The sequence below is a fragment of the Podarcis raffonei genome, chromosome 11 (assembly GCF_027172205.1).
Source record: "Podarcis raffonei isolate rPodRaf1 chromosome 11, rPodRaf1.pri, whole genome shotgun sequence".
Lineage (NCBI taxonomy): Eukaryota > Metazoa > Chordata > Lepidosauria > Squamata > Lacertidae > Podarcis > Podarcis raffonei.
Genome location: NC_070612.1, coordinates 26,560,160 through 26,575,963, shown reverse-complemented (window position 1 = coordinate 26,575,963; position 15,804 = coordinate 26,560,160). Strand labels below are relative to the sequence as shown.

At 40.3% G+C, this 15,804-nt stretch overlaps 1 protein-coding gene across 3 annotated transcripts in view; it reads right to left on the bottom strand.

The window, feature by feature from the left end:
- Positions 1-15,804, bottom strand: part of ERBIN (erbb2 interacting protein) — an 84,364-nt gene that overhangs the window by 53,299 nt on the left and 15,261 nt on the right. For all 3 annotated transcript variants that reach the window (XM_053408077.1, XM_053408078.1, XM_053408079.1), the window contains exon 2: positions 1,891-1,947. The gene's annotated coding sequence lies outside the window, so the exon portion shown is untranslated. The remainder of the gene's footprint in view (positions 1-1,890; positions 1,948-15,804) is intronic.

Genomic DNA, 15,804 nt, shown 5'->3' with positions numbered 1-15,804 from the left:
AGCAGAATAGTGACCTCTTCATGCTACTCTACTCTTTCATTAGAGTAGAATCCAGCCATGCAGTCAACTATAACTTTACTCAACTTGCAAAGCATCGGGGTGTTAAGGGAGTAAATACTCAAATGTATATATCATGGTTTCTATACATAAGCCTTGTGACCAACCATTCCATAAGGGCACCACCCTATCCCCCCCCCCTCCTTCTCTGTGTGCTGTAAGTCAGTACTTCCTGAGTTAACTAACCATGGCTGCTTTGCTTCTCTTCTAGTTCTTCTGCTGCTGCACTCACTACTCAGAGCTAAGCCATATCCAGACTCAGACTCACAGTTTGTCTGCCTCAGACAAACAAGCAGTAAACCAAAAACAAACATATTTTGCCTGAAGCAAGACAAACCACAAGCCCAGGTTCAGATGTAATGCATCTAAACTAAACCATGGCTTAGCTCCAGTTTAAAGTTTAAAGTTTAACGGCTGGATTGATAGAACAATAAGAGGTAAAGGGCACAGCTAAGGGATTACCTTTTTGAACATTTCTCTTCTTCCAGGCCTTTGTCTGGTTAAGCAATTCTATGGCCTTTTAAACTTGGGGTGTGGGTGTGTTTGTTTGTTATGGGGCCAACTCCCATCTCTTGCCGGGGCTCAACTTGTGCCAGTGCCTTCCGTCAAGAGTTTGGTTGTAACTTTTGAAGCCTCCCTCTCCACGGAGGCGCAGGTTGCAGCTACTGCAAAGGCGGCATTTTTCCATCTCCGCCGTATCAAACAGTTGGTCCCTTACCTTTCCCGCCCTGATCTGGCCACAGTGATCCATGCAACGGTCACCTCCAGGCTTAACTACTGTAACTTGCTCTACACGGGGCTGCCCTTGAAGTTGTCCCAGAGACTCCAACGGGTGCAGAATGCTGCGGCGAGGCTCCTTGCCGCAGGACCACATTCACCCAGTGCTTTTCCAGCTGCACTGGCTCCCGGTGGAGTACAGTGTCAGGTTTAAGGTGCTGGTTTTGACCTTTAAAAACCTTTGTGGCCTAGGAACCTCGTACCTACGGGACCGCCTCTCCTGGTATGCCCCGCGGAGGACCTTAAGGTCCATAAATAGCAACACTCCAGAGGTCCTGGGCCCTAGGGAAGTCAGATTAGCCTCAACCAGGGACAGGGCCTTTTCAACACTGGCTCCGGCCTGGTGAAACACTCTGTCTCATGAGACCAGGGCCTTGTGGGATCTGATTTCTTTCCGCAGGGCCTGTAAGACAGAGTTTTTCCACCTGGCCTTTGGCTTGGAATCAGCCTGATCCCCTCCCCCTCTTTCCTTTTCCTTCTGTGATGGAACCTACTATTTGGGGACTTCCCTGGCTTTTTTCTGGCCCACGTAGGACCTATCTGGATAGTTGGCCTTGATGAAGATCTGACATCCCCCCCAAAAACATCTGGGCTTCCACTAAAATGAGGCTGCATTCTAAGTTGTATTTTAATCAAATGTTTTTATACCTGATATTAGCAGCTCTGAGCCCGGACTTGGCCGGGGAGAGCGGGGTATAAATAATAATCATCATCATCAACATCATATGCATTTTTGTGTTTTTATATTGCAAACCATCCAGTGATCTTCAGATGAAGGATGGTATAGAAATTTAATTAATAATAAAAAAAAATTGAAAATGAAGTATTGCTAAAATTTGAATTACAAAACTAAACAGCTAAATTGTTTCTGAAAACTAAATTGTTTCTTCTTCATTTCCTGGTTACTTTTATAAGCATATATACAGTTAAAGGTATTGCTAATATTTTATTTGGTATCCAAAGCTAAAAAATAGTAAAAAAAAAATAGTTTAAAAACCAATGTGATTGAAACATTACTTTTTTATCTAATTCAATGGGGAGGAGAGTTAAGCTTACCACTGGGTAATGTTTTTCTCCCTGCTACTTCTTCCCTGAGCTTTCATAGCCAACATTCTGGGAAAGAAAAAGAAATGACAATCTTAGGCAAAACTATGAATCTGAAAAAGCAGGATCCCTGCTTCCCTTTCATTTCTATTACATTTATATACACTGAACGGAAAAAATCAGCTTTACAATTCCATGATTCTATGAACCTCCTAACATTCTGGAGATTCTACCCTATATTTCTAAAACCCAGTATCATTTTGAAAACTCACCAAACATCCGGGGAACACATTTTAAATTTAAAGGAAGAGAATAGGTAAAACGACAAAGTCTAATTTGCCATCCACTTTATTACTGCAATGGTTTCTCCAAAAGATTCAGAGGCATTCATTTAAATATCAAAATAAAATCAAAAGGAAGTTCATAGACCATGAAATGTTACATTTCGACTATGTATGTGTTAATATAGTTAAACCTATACCAAATTTTAAAAATGAGAATCATCACACTCAGTAGAAAAACAGTACCCACCATGATCAAAAAACCAAGTGGCACCCATTAACCTGAAAACAATGTCCCAGATTATTATTACAATTAAAGGGATCCATTTATTTATCTCAAGACTGATAACTACACTAGTAATCAAAAGGCCAGTCTACATAGTTTTAGCTATCTACATTTATAGAACACAATCTCTCTGTATGAAGCAGATGGCAGTTAGTTACCACCCCATATTTATTTAAGATCCAGGAAGACAGAATTGTACAAGTCAGCCAATATTGTCTCTAACCTATACTTAATGTTTTCAGAATATATGACAAAATATGTGAAACAATCTTAGGGAAGTTCTGATGTATAAACAATCTGTACAAGGAACATATAAAACCCTTATCATGCATGAAGGTATATTCATAATATGAATGAAAACACTGATTTCCTATTTACATAAATACAACTAGGGCATGTAAGCTAGTGCATTTTTCTAAGGAAAACCATGATTTTGCTTAGGTTATTGTTCCTCTTATGATAGTTTCACACATGGAAGAAGCACAGGAGACCAGGAAGCTTTACGTTTCAGCAGTACCCCGATTTTAACAGATAAAGCTATGATTTTAACATAGACCCTTGTCAAAATTCTCTTTCAAATGAGCAACGCTGGTTCTTATACAAATCCTCAATGTATTGTGAACTATGTAACACATGCATATTGTGAGCACAATTCTTCACCATGCAGGGGGCAAAAGAGATCTTGTGTACAGAGGGAACCTGATGGGGCATATCACAAACCTTTTCTCTCCATATGTTGGCATCACACCAAATGGAGATTATATGAGGCACAAACAGACTTCCTGTTTCCTGCAACAGTCTGGAAGGCAGGGCTTTTGTTATGCCTTATGGTCAGGGCAGATGTGTGGAGTTTGGGAACCACTGCCCTACTGCGATCCCTCCGCATATAGAGAAGTATAGGTATGCTGAATCAGGGTGGTTATTACACAGCCCATGACTTCTTTTGTAACCTGCATTAGAATTCAGCTTCTTAATTTTTTTAAAAATAGGCTTTTAGTTGTGGCTTTAAATAGATATTTTTAGGCTAATAACAATACACCCCAAAGGCTAAGAAAACAGAAAAGAAGTTTGATAAATATTTAAATGGTTTATCATGTGCCTCAGTTTAGTCAATGAAGAAGTTACATGTAGCAAATTAATATTGTATACAACCGAGACCAGACCTTAGAATGTTTCCCTGTCACCAAAATTGTAGTTTTTGAAAAAACTACAATTGCTTAATTGTTTGATAGGTATCATTCATACAAAGCATGTGTATGTGTGCACACACACGTTTTCTGTACAGCCAGCAACAAGTGCAATTACAATTTATTATTTTTATGGTCTAATCACTAAAAATACACTGGAGTCAAGTGGGGGAAAGAAAAAAACATTCAAGCTCAGCAGTAAGATTAATGGACTAATTCCATTATAGATAGAGGATTTGCTGTAAAACCATTAAGAGATCAAAAATGAGACAGCTTGATAATGTCACAGATAAAATAATTCAGCCTAGTTTAATCTGATCTCACAAACAGGGACTATGTGATGCCTTTTCTTGGTTTCTGATAGGATGATATTAAGAAAGCTGTAGAATATTTCACATGAGGGACAATGACCTAATTCTCACTAGAGGTGGTAAACCTGCATCTGGGCTGTCAGAATGCAGATGGTGATTCACAGGACAGGACTGTCTGCTCTCCAATGGGAAAAAGCGGCTTCTAGACAAAGAAAACTAGAATGCCACAATGAATGCTATGCTAGAAGGCCTTCCTCTATTTGTTGTCTGAATGGATATGCACCCCAGACACAGATGTACTACCTCAATGAGCACTATTATTGTTATTTTTTTATTTAATTTGTATACTGTCCTTCACCCACAGATCTCAAGGCAGTTCACAACCATCAGGGATTGTCAGAGGCAAAAGTATTTTATCTGAACAAGTCTAGAATAAAATTCTAGTATAGCATGATCAGTAATATTTGCTATGATAGCCTATAAGGAAGAAGTTATAAAACTAGTTATAAAATTAGGCACATTGTGGACTAATTTTAAAACAGAAGCTCTTACAACAGCACGATGTTTAAATCAGACATCCAGCAGACTAAAAACAGTTTCAGGATGGAATCCCTGTTGCATCATTCCAACCTAAACCCTATAAAACATCAAACATGTTCTCTCATTTAGGGTTCAATGTAATAGCTCAAGCAAAGAACACGTTCCAAGGGTTTTGTAGTCCTAACATTCAGGAAACGAAGGCTGTGACTGCAAGGGAAGGAGCATATCCATTACAAGAGGAGAGCGGCTTCTCTTTTAAAGAAGATGCAAAATGGGTTATCCACACTGCCTTTGAAACCCTACACAGCAACACCAGAATTTATTTATTTATTTATTTATCCAACCCAAGTACAGCCCCAATCCAAACAGTTGTCCATTATGGTTTACACAAGAATACTCATGTTAAAGAGGTCAATTTAATATCAATTTCCAAGTCAGTTTTTAAGGAAGTAGGTAGGTTATTTAGAATCTGTGTGTGTGTGTGTGTGTGTGTGTGTGAGAGAGAGAGAGAGAGAGAGAGAGAGAGGAGGACACATCAGCACCTACCCTGTGGCTTTACCCCCCCCTATAAGCTTCCTCTCCAGATCCCCCAGCACACCTAAGATCATGCAATTATTTCTATGCAGAATCTCCTCCAACCCTGGATACATGAACTAAAAATTTCCCTAGGGACATGTGGAGAGAAGGGATCATGTCAGCTTCTGGACCGCTTACAATCTCATCATGGGCATGTAAGTGTGTGTTAATATCTGAACAGCCGTTCAAAGTCTGTATATGACAGCAGCCTCATTACAGCAAGTTTAGTTTGGGCAAGCATAGCTTAACAATGATAAAATTCCACTTCCAACTTTTCACCCCAAAACAACAAAACATTATGCCAAGAATACATGCAGACAGTGCTCAACAGTAAGTTATTAACTGACAATTTTAATGTTTGAATCATGGATCCTTATAATGAGGCTGAAATTCTACAGCAACCAATACAAATAATAAGTCCTATTAGTTGCCTTTTTAAAAAGTAACATTCTTTTTTAAAAAACAACAACACGTTTTCCTCCTTTTTTCCAAGTGACTAGTTACAATTATAGAAACATGAAGTACCATTTTCAAACCCTATTAAAACCTACCATGGAGAGCAGTTTGCTCTAGTGCTTACAAGTAGAAAACTAGCTAAAATGTCAGGGTTGGATGGGGGACTTATTGCAAAGGATCAGATCTTTACTTAGTGGTTCAGTTCAGATATCACTAATTCCTCAAACCATGGTCATGGGCATCAGGACATACAATGGGGGAGAGAGGCTCTCTTCTCCAATTCCGCATCCCTGGTCCTGACTCCCCAGGACATAAGTGTTTGCTGTGTATAATATGAAGTCACATACTAAATGAGCAAAACTGTGATTACATTAACCTTCAAAACATGATTTGAAGTGGCCTTCCAAATTAACAGTTTATAGAGATTAGCACCTTCCCAATTAAGATGTGATGGCCAGCTATGTGAAAGGAACCCAGGAAGTGGGAGAAAGAATCAGTGGTTCATTATTAGCCCTCCAAAATCAACTGTTTGGAGAATCATTTGAATTTAACCAACATCTCTTCCAAATGAAATAAGCAGTGTGCATACTAATGCTTTAGTAAAAATTTTAAGCGTAACTCTTAAATCACTTACATACACAAACATGGAGGTGTGGAGATAAAAACTGGAGCAAACAGCTATTGCTTTGATTTCCACTATTAACATATTATTATTTGAACACAGGCAGCCTTCTTTTCTGAGTAAGCATAATCTCTGCATGAAGCTCTGTGGAAATGCCCCCCCCCCCCGCACAACACAAGCTAGAAAACAGGTGACAGATCATCTCCAATTCAACACTTCACAATGGTTCCCAAACTGACAGCTTTATTTTATGTGCTTCCTCGATTTACTTGCCTGCTAACAACCCAATTAAGCTTGACAGATTATTATGTAACCAGTTTAAACTGAAAACATGCTCTTGAATCTTATTTAAGAACACTCCTCACTACAAAATGCTCACTGGACACTGCACTTGGATCCCAATTGTCAGCTATGTTGGAACTCAAGATTAAAAGCAATAGGATAAGTTTACAAATCTAATATCATCAACCTACAATCTTGTAATGATTTAGGATGCAACCCTATGCACACATCAGGTGGGGAAATCCCACTGAAGTCAATGTGTCTGACTTTTGAAGATTCTTATGGCACTTAAATTCAAAGCTTGCAAGCAGCCAACGTGTAGAAATCCAAATGCTTAGCATCTCCCCCCACCCCATGCACAATAAAGTTATTTAGGTACTATATTCTCCAGTGACATCCTGAGGTCCCCCCTCCCTTTTGGACTGCTACCATTGTTTTCTACTTGCTTCCACTCAATGTCTTACTAATTGTATTCAAAGTTCAATTCTTGTCAACATTTCCTGAATTTTCGTAAGTACTTCCCTTTTACTATTTAAAATTGTTTTATTGCTCAATTTGTTTTGCAAAGAAGATCCTTAAAAAGCATGTGAGCAGGAGAAGGATCAGGGCTCCCTCAGATGGAGAGGGGGAGCACTTTAACGGAGCCTCCACCCTGCTGCTGTGAGCCAGTGGCAGGTCTCGGGCTCTGTAAAACTGTTTGGCCGAGGCGAGGGCAGTGGCACACTCCTCAGCCAAGCAGTTTAAAGAAGCAAGAGAGAAACAAGCTATATCAGAGCCTCACTGATACAGCTTGTTTCTGCCTCTGCAGCAGTATGAGGGAAGACTGCAATGGCAGTTTCACTCAGTGGTATATCACTGGTGAAACAGCCACTGCTCCTGAGTACCTCTACCTCCAGCGCCTGACTGCAGCTTGTTTCTCCCTTGGTGCACTGGGCACTGGTAGCAGAGGGACTCAGGAGGCAACAGTTTCACCCACGATATACCACTGAGTGAAGCCATCATCGTTGCTTGCCCCTCATACCAGATACCAGTCCTGCGCAATATACTGATGTAGATATACTGATGTGTAGGCCTAGGCCTACACTGAAGTAGAAAGACAAGTACAGTGGTACCTCTACTTGCGTTCACCTCCAGTTACGTATCCTTCGGGATATGTACGCAGCAAACCCGGAAGTATTTTTCCAGGTTTCGCCGCGCACATGCGCAGAAGCAGCACCTCTGGTTGCAAATTCCTTGGGATGTAACTGGAGCTCCGGAACAGATCCCATTCGCAACCGGAGGTACCACTGTACATACACAGAACAATTGTAATTAGCAATCCATTATTTCCACTTTTAAAGGGGTTCATCTAGAAAGGTCAGATTTAGAATACAGTACCATAGTTTCTGATCACTGCAGACGGTGACAGCAGTCACAAAATTAAAAGACGCCTGCTCCTTGGGAGAAAGGCGAAGGCAAACCTAGACAGCATCTTAAAAAGCAGAGACATCACCTTACCAACAAAGGTCCGTATAGTTAAAGCCATGGTTTTCCCAGTAGTGATGTATGGAAGTGAGAGCTGGACCATAAAGAAGGCTGATCGCCGAAGAATTGATGCTTTTGAATTCTGGTGCTGGAGGAGACTCTTGAGAGTCCCATGGACTGCAAGAAGATTAAACCTCTCCATTCTTAAGGAAATCAGCCCTGAGTGCTCACTGGAAGGACAGATCGTGAAGCTGAGGCTCCAATACTTTGGCCACCTCATGAGAAGAGAAGACTCCCTGGAAAAGACCCTGATGTTGGGAAAGATTGAGGGCACAAGAAGAAGGGGACGGCAGAGGACAAGATGGTTGGACAGTGTTCTCGAAGCTACAAACATGAGTCTGACCAAACTGCGGGAGGCAGTGGAAGATAGGAGTGCCTGGCGTGCTCTGGTCCATGGGGTCACGAAGAGTCGGACACGACTAAACGACTAAACAACAACAACACCATAGTTTCTGGGCCGGCATAGCTTAGAGGTCAAGCATGCAGAAGAAGGGACAGACATCCAAGAAAAAAGACTTTGGGCAATCCCACCTGCCATTGGAACCAATGTGTTTTGGCTATACGTGATATTGGCTTTATGTGATTTCTCCCAGAATGTAACTTCCACGTAAGTTGATAGTCATCTGTATCAGTAAATATTTAAGGGTCTTCCCAGGCAGGTCAGTGACATCGAAAATATTACTATGTGGGTATCCAATGCTCACAAGCTAAAAAAGAACAGCAGTGAAGTCATGCTAGCATCCTGATTAACCTGCACAGAAAACATTAACTACCAGGACCAGCACAGATGGCACAATCTGGAAGTGTGTCTGTTTAAAAGAATCTGGATTACTATAAGGCAGGCATAGGCAAACTCAGCCCTCCAGATGTTTGGGGACTACAACTCCCATCATCCCTAGCTAAAAGGACCAGTGGTCAGGGATGATGGGAATTGTAGTCTCAAAACATCTAGAGGGCCAAGTTTGCCTATGCCTGCTATAAGGGGAAAACAATCCCCCCCCCCAATTCTGATTTAGGACTACAGTCACGGGATAAGCATTATCATATAAATAATGATAGGAATCAGTAAGAGAAAACCCACAATATCAGAAGTGTACAGGATTTAATCACCTTTTAGATTGAACCAGTAAATAAATAAAATACAGAGAGAATGTTGGCACTGTGTTGTTCTTGCTTACTGCACCAAAACTTTCATGAAAACACAACTTCAACACACCAGGTGAAGGCTTCAATGATATACAAAGAAATATCTGTAGGGATTAATAAGATTGTATTCTATCTGCTTACAGAGAGATGATAAAGCTATCAGTATTCTTTAAATCACAAGATACAGCATAAGCTGCTTAAACTGGATTCATACATTTCAGACAGCATGGGTCGTATTTAAGCAGCCATCCAGTAATTCCCAGCCTGAAAACAGAAACGGCCAATCCTCATTGCATTACCTTTCTTCACTTGGTTTTGTATGAAAATAATAAATGCTAGGTGCAGCTATTTAAATTGTCTATTTCTATTTAAAAGGCTAGCTACATATTTTAAAAGACACTGCACACACCAACTATATAGAACATTTACTATGATACCATTAAAAGCCAGTCCAGATAGAAATGTATTAAGGGGGATTATTATGAGCCGAAAGAAATTGCTTGATTTCAGTCCAAAAGCTTTGGTAGAGCAAGGAATGGATTCTGGAGTGGACTACAGAATCCAAACCCCACTGCAATCATGCCTCAAAGAATATCCTCTGTTGTTTCCAATGCAATTCTCAGTAGGGATAGATAAGAGATGCCTCCCCACACCAGAGAGGAAATGGCCTGGTTCACTTTAGTAGTACCCCAAGATTTAGGTCTTGCAGGGGGCAGTAATGCTACTTCTTAGGGTGTGATAGAATGCATGAAAAGAACCTTGACATAATCTTATGCCAAGCTGTGCCCAACTACCATGTGATTTCCAATGCCAACCCCAAACTGCAAGAATGTTCTGTATTTAATTCTGGAAACACTTCCATGCCCATCAAACACTAGAGTTCTAGCCTAGATACTAACTGGGCATGAACTCCACCCCATTCCTGCTTTAACATTTCCAGAATGCCCTTGTCTGCCCTGGCCCACCCCTATTCCACCCTTTTAGTGACATTTTCATGACTTTTCAGGTCACTTCCGGGTTCGATGCCATGCGCACATGCACGACTACATGTCAATCAAATGCACATCAATCAGTTGTTGCCTGTAGTGTATCTTGATTTCAGTAAGGTTTTTGACAAAGTACTCCATGATATTCCTGCAGAGAAGCTGGTAAAATGTGGACTAGATGAGGTTACTTGTTAGGTGGATTTGTATTCTGAAAGGCTTTTTTCCCCAACTGCAATTCCCAGCAAGTGGCAATCAGAGACTTGCCTCCAACTGTAGAGGTAGACTGCTTTTTTGAGGATGTCTGCTAGACCAAACACCATTACAGTACCATGGGCTTGTCAGTGTGGTCAAAAATTCTGAGTCCCATATTCTACAGCACAGCAAATCCGATGAGCTTTTTGGGGGGAAAGAGTGTAAAACCAACAAAAAAGGACAGCTAGTTAAGGACCTTTAGCTTCCTTCCACATTTGATGAAACAGTACTGGCTGATTAAAAAATTATTCTTATTATATTATTGCAATGATTCTCAGAGCAATTATACTGAAGAACTGACTCTCTGTTACTTCAAAAACCTAAGTATTTTTAAAACCAAAGAGTAAATGGGAAGCACAGTCGTGTGTGTGTGTGTGTACATCCAAGTCATGAGTGTATATCTTTCTCTGTGAGAATTCTGTATATACAATTTGGGGGGAAGTGCCTCTCTATCACCCTCTGGCAAAAACCATTCATTGGCCTCAGCGGGATCAAGAATTGTATTTTGTGAGGATTTCCCAACTAATCTCTGCATTACCTGCCCAGGTCCTTTAAAATGGAGTAAAGCAAGCAAGATATCCCTGCCTAAGGGCAGGGATGCATCACAGTATTATGGTGGCATGTGGGGATTTAAAGGGATACTGGTTCTCAGTGACAACAACTAAGAAATGCGAAAAGATAACCCTGAACTTTTACTCACACACTCTGTTTTTCAAAAGCCAAACCATAGACCCCCTACTTTTGAAAATGTTGTTATTTCTATGGGTAGTTTTTGTTATGTAAATGGTACTGCATACTCCCTGGGTGGGTTACACGGACCCTGGGGTCCATAGATCTCCAATTGGGAACCAGTGATCTAAATCATTATGTGCTGAAAAATGATAAACGTCTTGCCAAATCTAACAATTAATAAATTTATAAATAGAAACATATTGATCAACTACAAATACACTAGGCAAAAAAGTGTTATAACAGCTAATATTTCTGACTGCCTCTAACTCCACTCCATCAGAAATCTCCAGAATTTATAGGCAGTCAGGATATCAGAAGCTTCCGTTAAGACTTTGGGAGAGTTTGCAAGATAAAGCCAAGATAGGAAAGAGCTTTTTGGCTGGGAATGCAATTTCTTCACCAGCACAAGCTGGCAAACAAACCAGGAAGGCTTCATGTAAGTATAGCTTCCCATTTCATCCAAACTGGGAAACTACATTAAGTCTACTTCAGAACAAAGGAGGATATAAAACCCTGGTCTGAAGTTGGTTTAATATTCTGGCTTGGTCTGAAGTTGTTTATGATCAAGATTTGAAATTATGTAGCGGGGCACCAGGCACATTTCGCACCTAAAGATTCTCTATTTGAGAGCACCTCAAAAAATCTGGGTGCCATTTTTTGTGCCTGGTTGACCCTCAAGGATTGCTGAAATGTATGTGCCTCAAAGTATATGTTACGGATAGGTAATATTTTAAAGAGTTTAACAATAAAGAGTAGAATGTTCTGAAAACTGAAGTATGGTACGTATGGTACCAATATTTTTATTGTAAAACCAAATTAAAAATGTATTAACAATTTGTTAAAAATATGATATTAACAATGTGTCACTTATGTGAATTAGGTATTAGTTCATGCTTATCAAAATAATTAATAAAAAGTGTTTCTGACCCCCACCAATGGCAATAGACATTCTAACACTGTTTATGATGTACTAGGCTATCATGAATTTGTCCTATTATTAAGACCTGCCAGAGAGGCTGTTTTGAGGGTATACCACTGCCAAGAGAAGCCTACCCCACCACCATGTTGCTCCCAGATTGTAGAATGTACTCCATTTAGAACCACAATTGGCCTCCTCATTCTCTGTTTTACAAAAGAAGTCAAGACGCATCTTTTTAATTTAATATCATTGCTAATGTTTTATGTTGTTTTTATTTCTGTTTTATTGTACACTACCATAGGGTTGTTGTTGTTGTCACCAAAAAGGCAGAATAAAATTCTAAAAAGAAATGGGTGCAAACCAATAATCATGCAGGCAAAAAATTTGCTGCCACTATGTACTTTCAGTGGATAATATATTGTACTGCTTCTTAAATTGCTGTGACTAACCTCTGCTCATCTTAAAAGCAGCATCTAATTTATGTAAGAAAAAAAGTCTGCACAACTCCTGCTCAAATGTTACAGAAGCAGTGAAAATTCATGCACTCTGAGGCTAATTTCAGTTGCACATTGGAAAGATCTGCTGGTAATCACAAATGAGACTAAAAACAACAAAGTCTTGTAGCATCCTAAACACTAACAAATTTATTGCGGCATAAGATTTTATCTTCTCCAGTGGACTGCCTCAAATGTGTGACATGTTATCCTGTAGGAAGATTGTGAACAATGAGGTCAACAGAAGGTGAAATGCATAAATTAGAGACAGCAATCATTACATAATTAGTGACAATTCACAAAACAGTCATTGTTGATAATACAGACATCCTGGCATTGGTAAGCCAATTAACAGTTGTAGATTGAGAAAAACCCAGTGTCAATTCATTACAACAAGTCACAGCATCAAATCTACTGTTGAATTGTAATTCAGCAGTTTCATGCTGCAGTCTCCTTTTAAAGTTCCTTTGTTCCAAAATGACCATTTTTAAGGTCAGTTGCTCTTATGCTCTGGGGAGCCACAGTAATACTACTGTGTCGTAGGTGCTATTTAACATCTACTTGAAGTAGCTCGGAGTGGTCATTAGATTTAGGGTGAGGTGTCACCAGTGAGCTGATACTAGCCAGCTCTACTTCTCTGTAACATCTAAATCAGGAGAAGTCGTGCAAGCACTGGACTAATGCCTGGACTCAGTGGGTGCTGGCTGAGGGCCAATAAAGTGACTCTGAGTATTGGCAAAATGGAGACACTGTAGTGGATGGTTTCAAGTATGGATAACTGGTTGATTGTTTGCTTTGGATGGGGACGTATTCACCCAGAGGAGCAGGTTTGTAGTCTGGGGGTGCTCCTGGATCCATCGCTGCCATAGAGGCTTAACAGGTCTTGGTGGCTAGGAGAGCATCTTAACAGCTTCAGTCAGCAAAACAGCTATGACAGTTTCTAGTTTGGGATAGCCTGACTATTGTCATTCATGTGCTGGCAACCTGCAATGCACTCTATAGGGGCTTTGCATAAAGCTAACCCAGAAGCTGTTGCTAGTAAAAAAAATATGTGGCAGTTCAAGAGCTCACTGGGGTGGAATGCTCTCATGTTAAACTGCTACAGAAAGAACTGCACTGGCTGCAATTATCTACAGGGGTCAGTTCAAGGTGCTGTTTTGGCTGTACAAATCCTTATACAGATTGGGACCAGAATATCAAAAATATCATCTCACCCCTACAAACCCAGCCAATCATTGCATTCTACAGGAGAGGGAATCATGCAGATAACATCCTATCGTAAGGTCCACTCTGCAAGATGCCAGAATCGGACCTTAGGTGTGGTGCACCTACACTTGGGACTCCCTACTATGATATATCAGACAGAAACCTTCTCTAAGGTATTTTCAGCATGTGCTAAAGAAGTGTTATTTTCAACAAGTCTTTTAAATGAAGATGTTTATCCCAGTTGGTATCTGTATTGGAGCTGAACTTATTTTATGTATATCTTCTAACTCTGATATGTTTATATATGAGGGTTATCTTTTAAAAGTGCAATTATTCTACTTCATTATTCTTTAAATGAAGTATTTATCCTCTTCCCACCTCAATACCACCACCAGTAGCTCAAATATGAAATAACTGGTTCTGAAATATGAAGTAATGGATCCTGTTTCTCTGGACTGTTGTGAATGCTATTTAATTTTCTTTGAAGGGAAACATTACACCAAGACTAAATTTCTTTAATCTGTTGACTGTGAAAGAATTTCAGGCCATCAATGCTGATGAGTGGCAAGTGTCAAAAGGGTCTACTCACTTTCACCCTCTGTCTCCTCACCCTATCATCTTTCAAACTAAGTTTTACTTAACATGTTTTGTTCCTCACGCTGGTTTGCAATGAATACTCCTAATTTTATGTTCAGTACAAAACTAACTCTTTGAGGTAGGCTAGACAGGTGTTTTTCTAGGTGTTCCAGGCAAATTCTAGGCATTGTTCAGGCACAATCTATTGGGAGTGTTTTTCTTTCAGAAAGGAGCAGAAGTCAGCAAAAGTACTGCTTTCTTCTTGTACAAATCCAATTCATTCCAGTGGAATTCTCACTTGAAAAGTTCCTAGTGAACAGTGTCTTGTGCTGACAGAACCTTTATATATTCTTACAACCAATACCATAAAGTTTCTATGGACTATTTAATAAAAAACAAGTTATTACATGTTTTGCAATAATGAACTATGTGACAATAGACACTGGAAAGAGACAAGGGGGTAGAATAGAATTGGCATCGTATTTTATAAACTTAGTTGTGTTTTTTTATTTTGGGGTTATGCTGTCCTTCCAATGAGTTGTAGTCCAGTTTAGCCTCTGCTGATAGGGACTCCATGAAGAAAGCAATGTGCCTGAATGCCTAACACCCTCCACTCCACCCTCAATGGACATCCTAGGACACCAGGAAAGCAGCAGAAAGCCAATTCTTTGCAGAATGAGGACCAGTCCCCAATCCTGCAGCAATCAAGGGCAACATCAAAACTTATTCTTGAACCATGGGAACTCACAAGGTCCAAGACCACTACTGCAAAAGTAAGGGACAGCATTGGCTCCAGTTCTTGCACTATGAAAAGAAACCAAGTGCAATACAAGTTTGCTCCAATCCCACTTTGTCCTGCACGAATCACTTGGAGATCACCTACGAGTGATATTGACAAGTGCTTCCTTAATATGTATATAAACAAAAGAAATAAGGGAGTTCTTTGCAGCTACTGTTAAGCATTGACTGCTTAAGTGTTGATTTTATGCTTTAAGGGATATGGTCTCCTTCACAAGAGACCAATACTAACAAAATGGTGTGTGTGAATGTGTGCAGAAGAGAGGGACAGAGAGGAAGTGGGGCTTGTTTTTTTTTTGCTAACTTCAGACAGCAGGTAGTACAGTCATACCTCGGGTTGGGCGTTTTCGGGTTGCGGACTGTGCCAAAGCCGGAAGTACCAGAACAGGTTACTTCCGGGTTTTGGTGCTCGTGCATGCACAAAAACACAAAATGACATAACACGCATGTGCAAAAGTGCCAAATCGCGTCACTCACATGCGCAGACACGGCGCTTCAGGCTGTGAATGCTGCAGGTTGCGAATGTGCCTCCCAAACGGATCACATTCGCAACCTGAGGTATGACTGTACTCCAAATATTTTGATGTTTTCAGTCCTTCCTTACCAATAGAAACTCAGAGTGGGACCATACTTTGCACCACAATTGAAATAGCTTAAGATCACAATTTACTCAAAGCCAGATCTTTAGCTTTGTGGCACAACTGAGAATTTAGATCAGAGTCTCCCATATCAAGCCCCAAATGCTGCAGCAC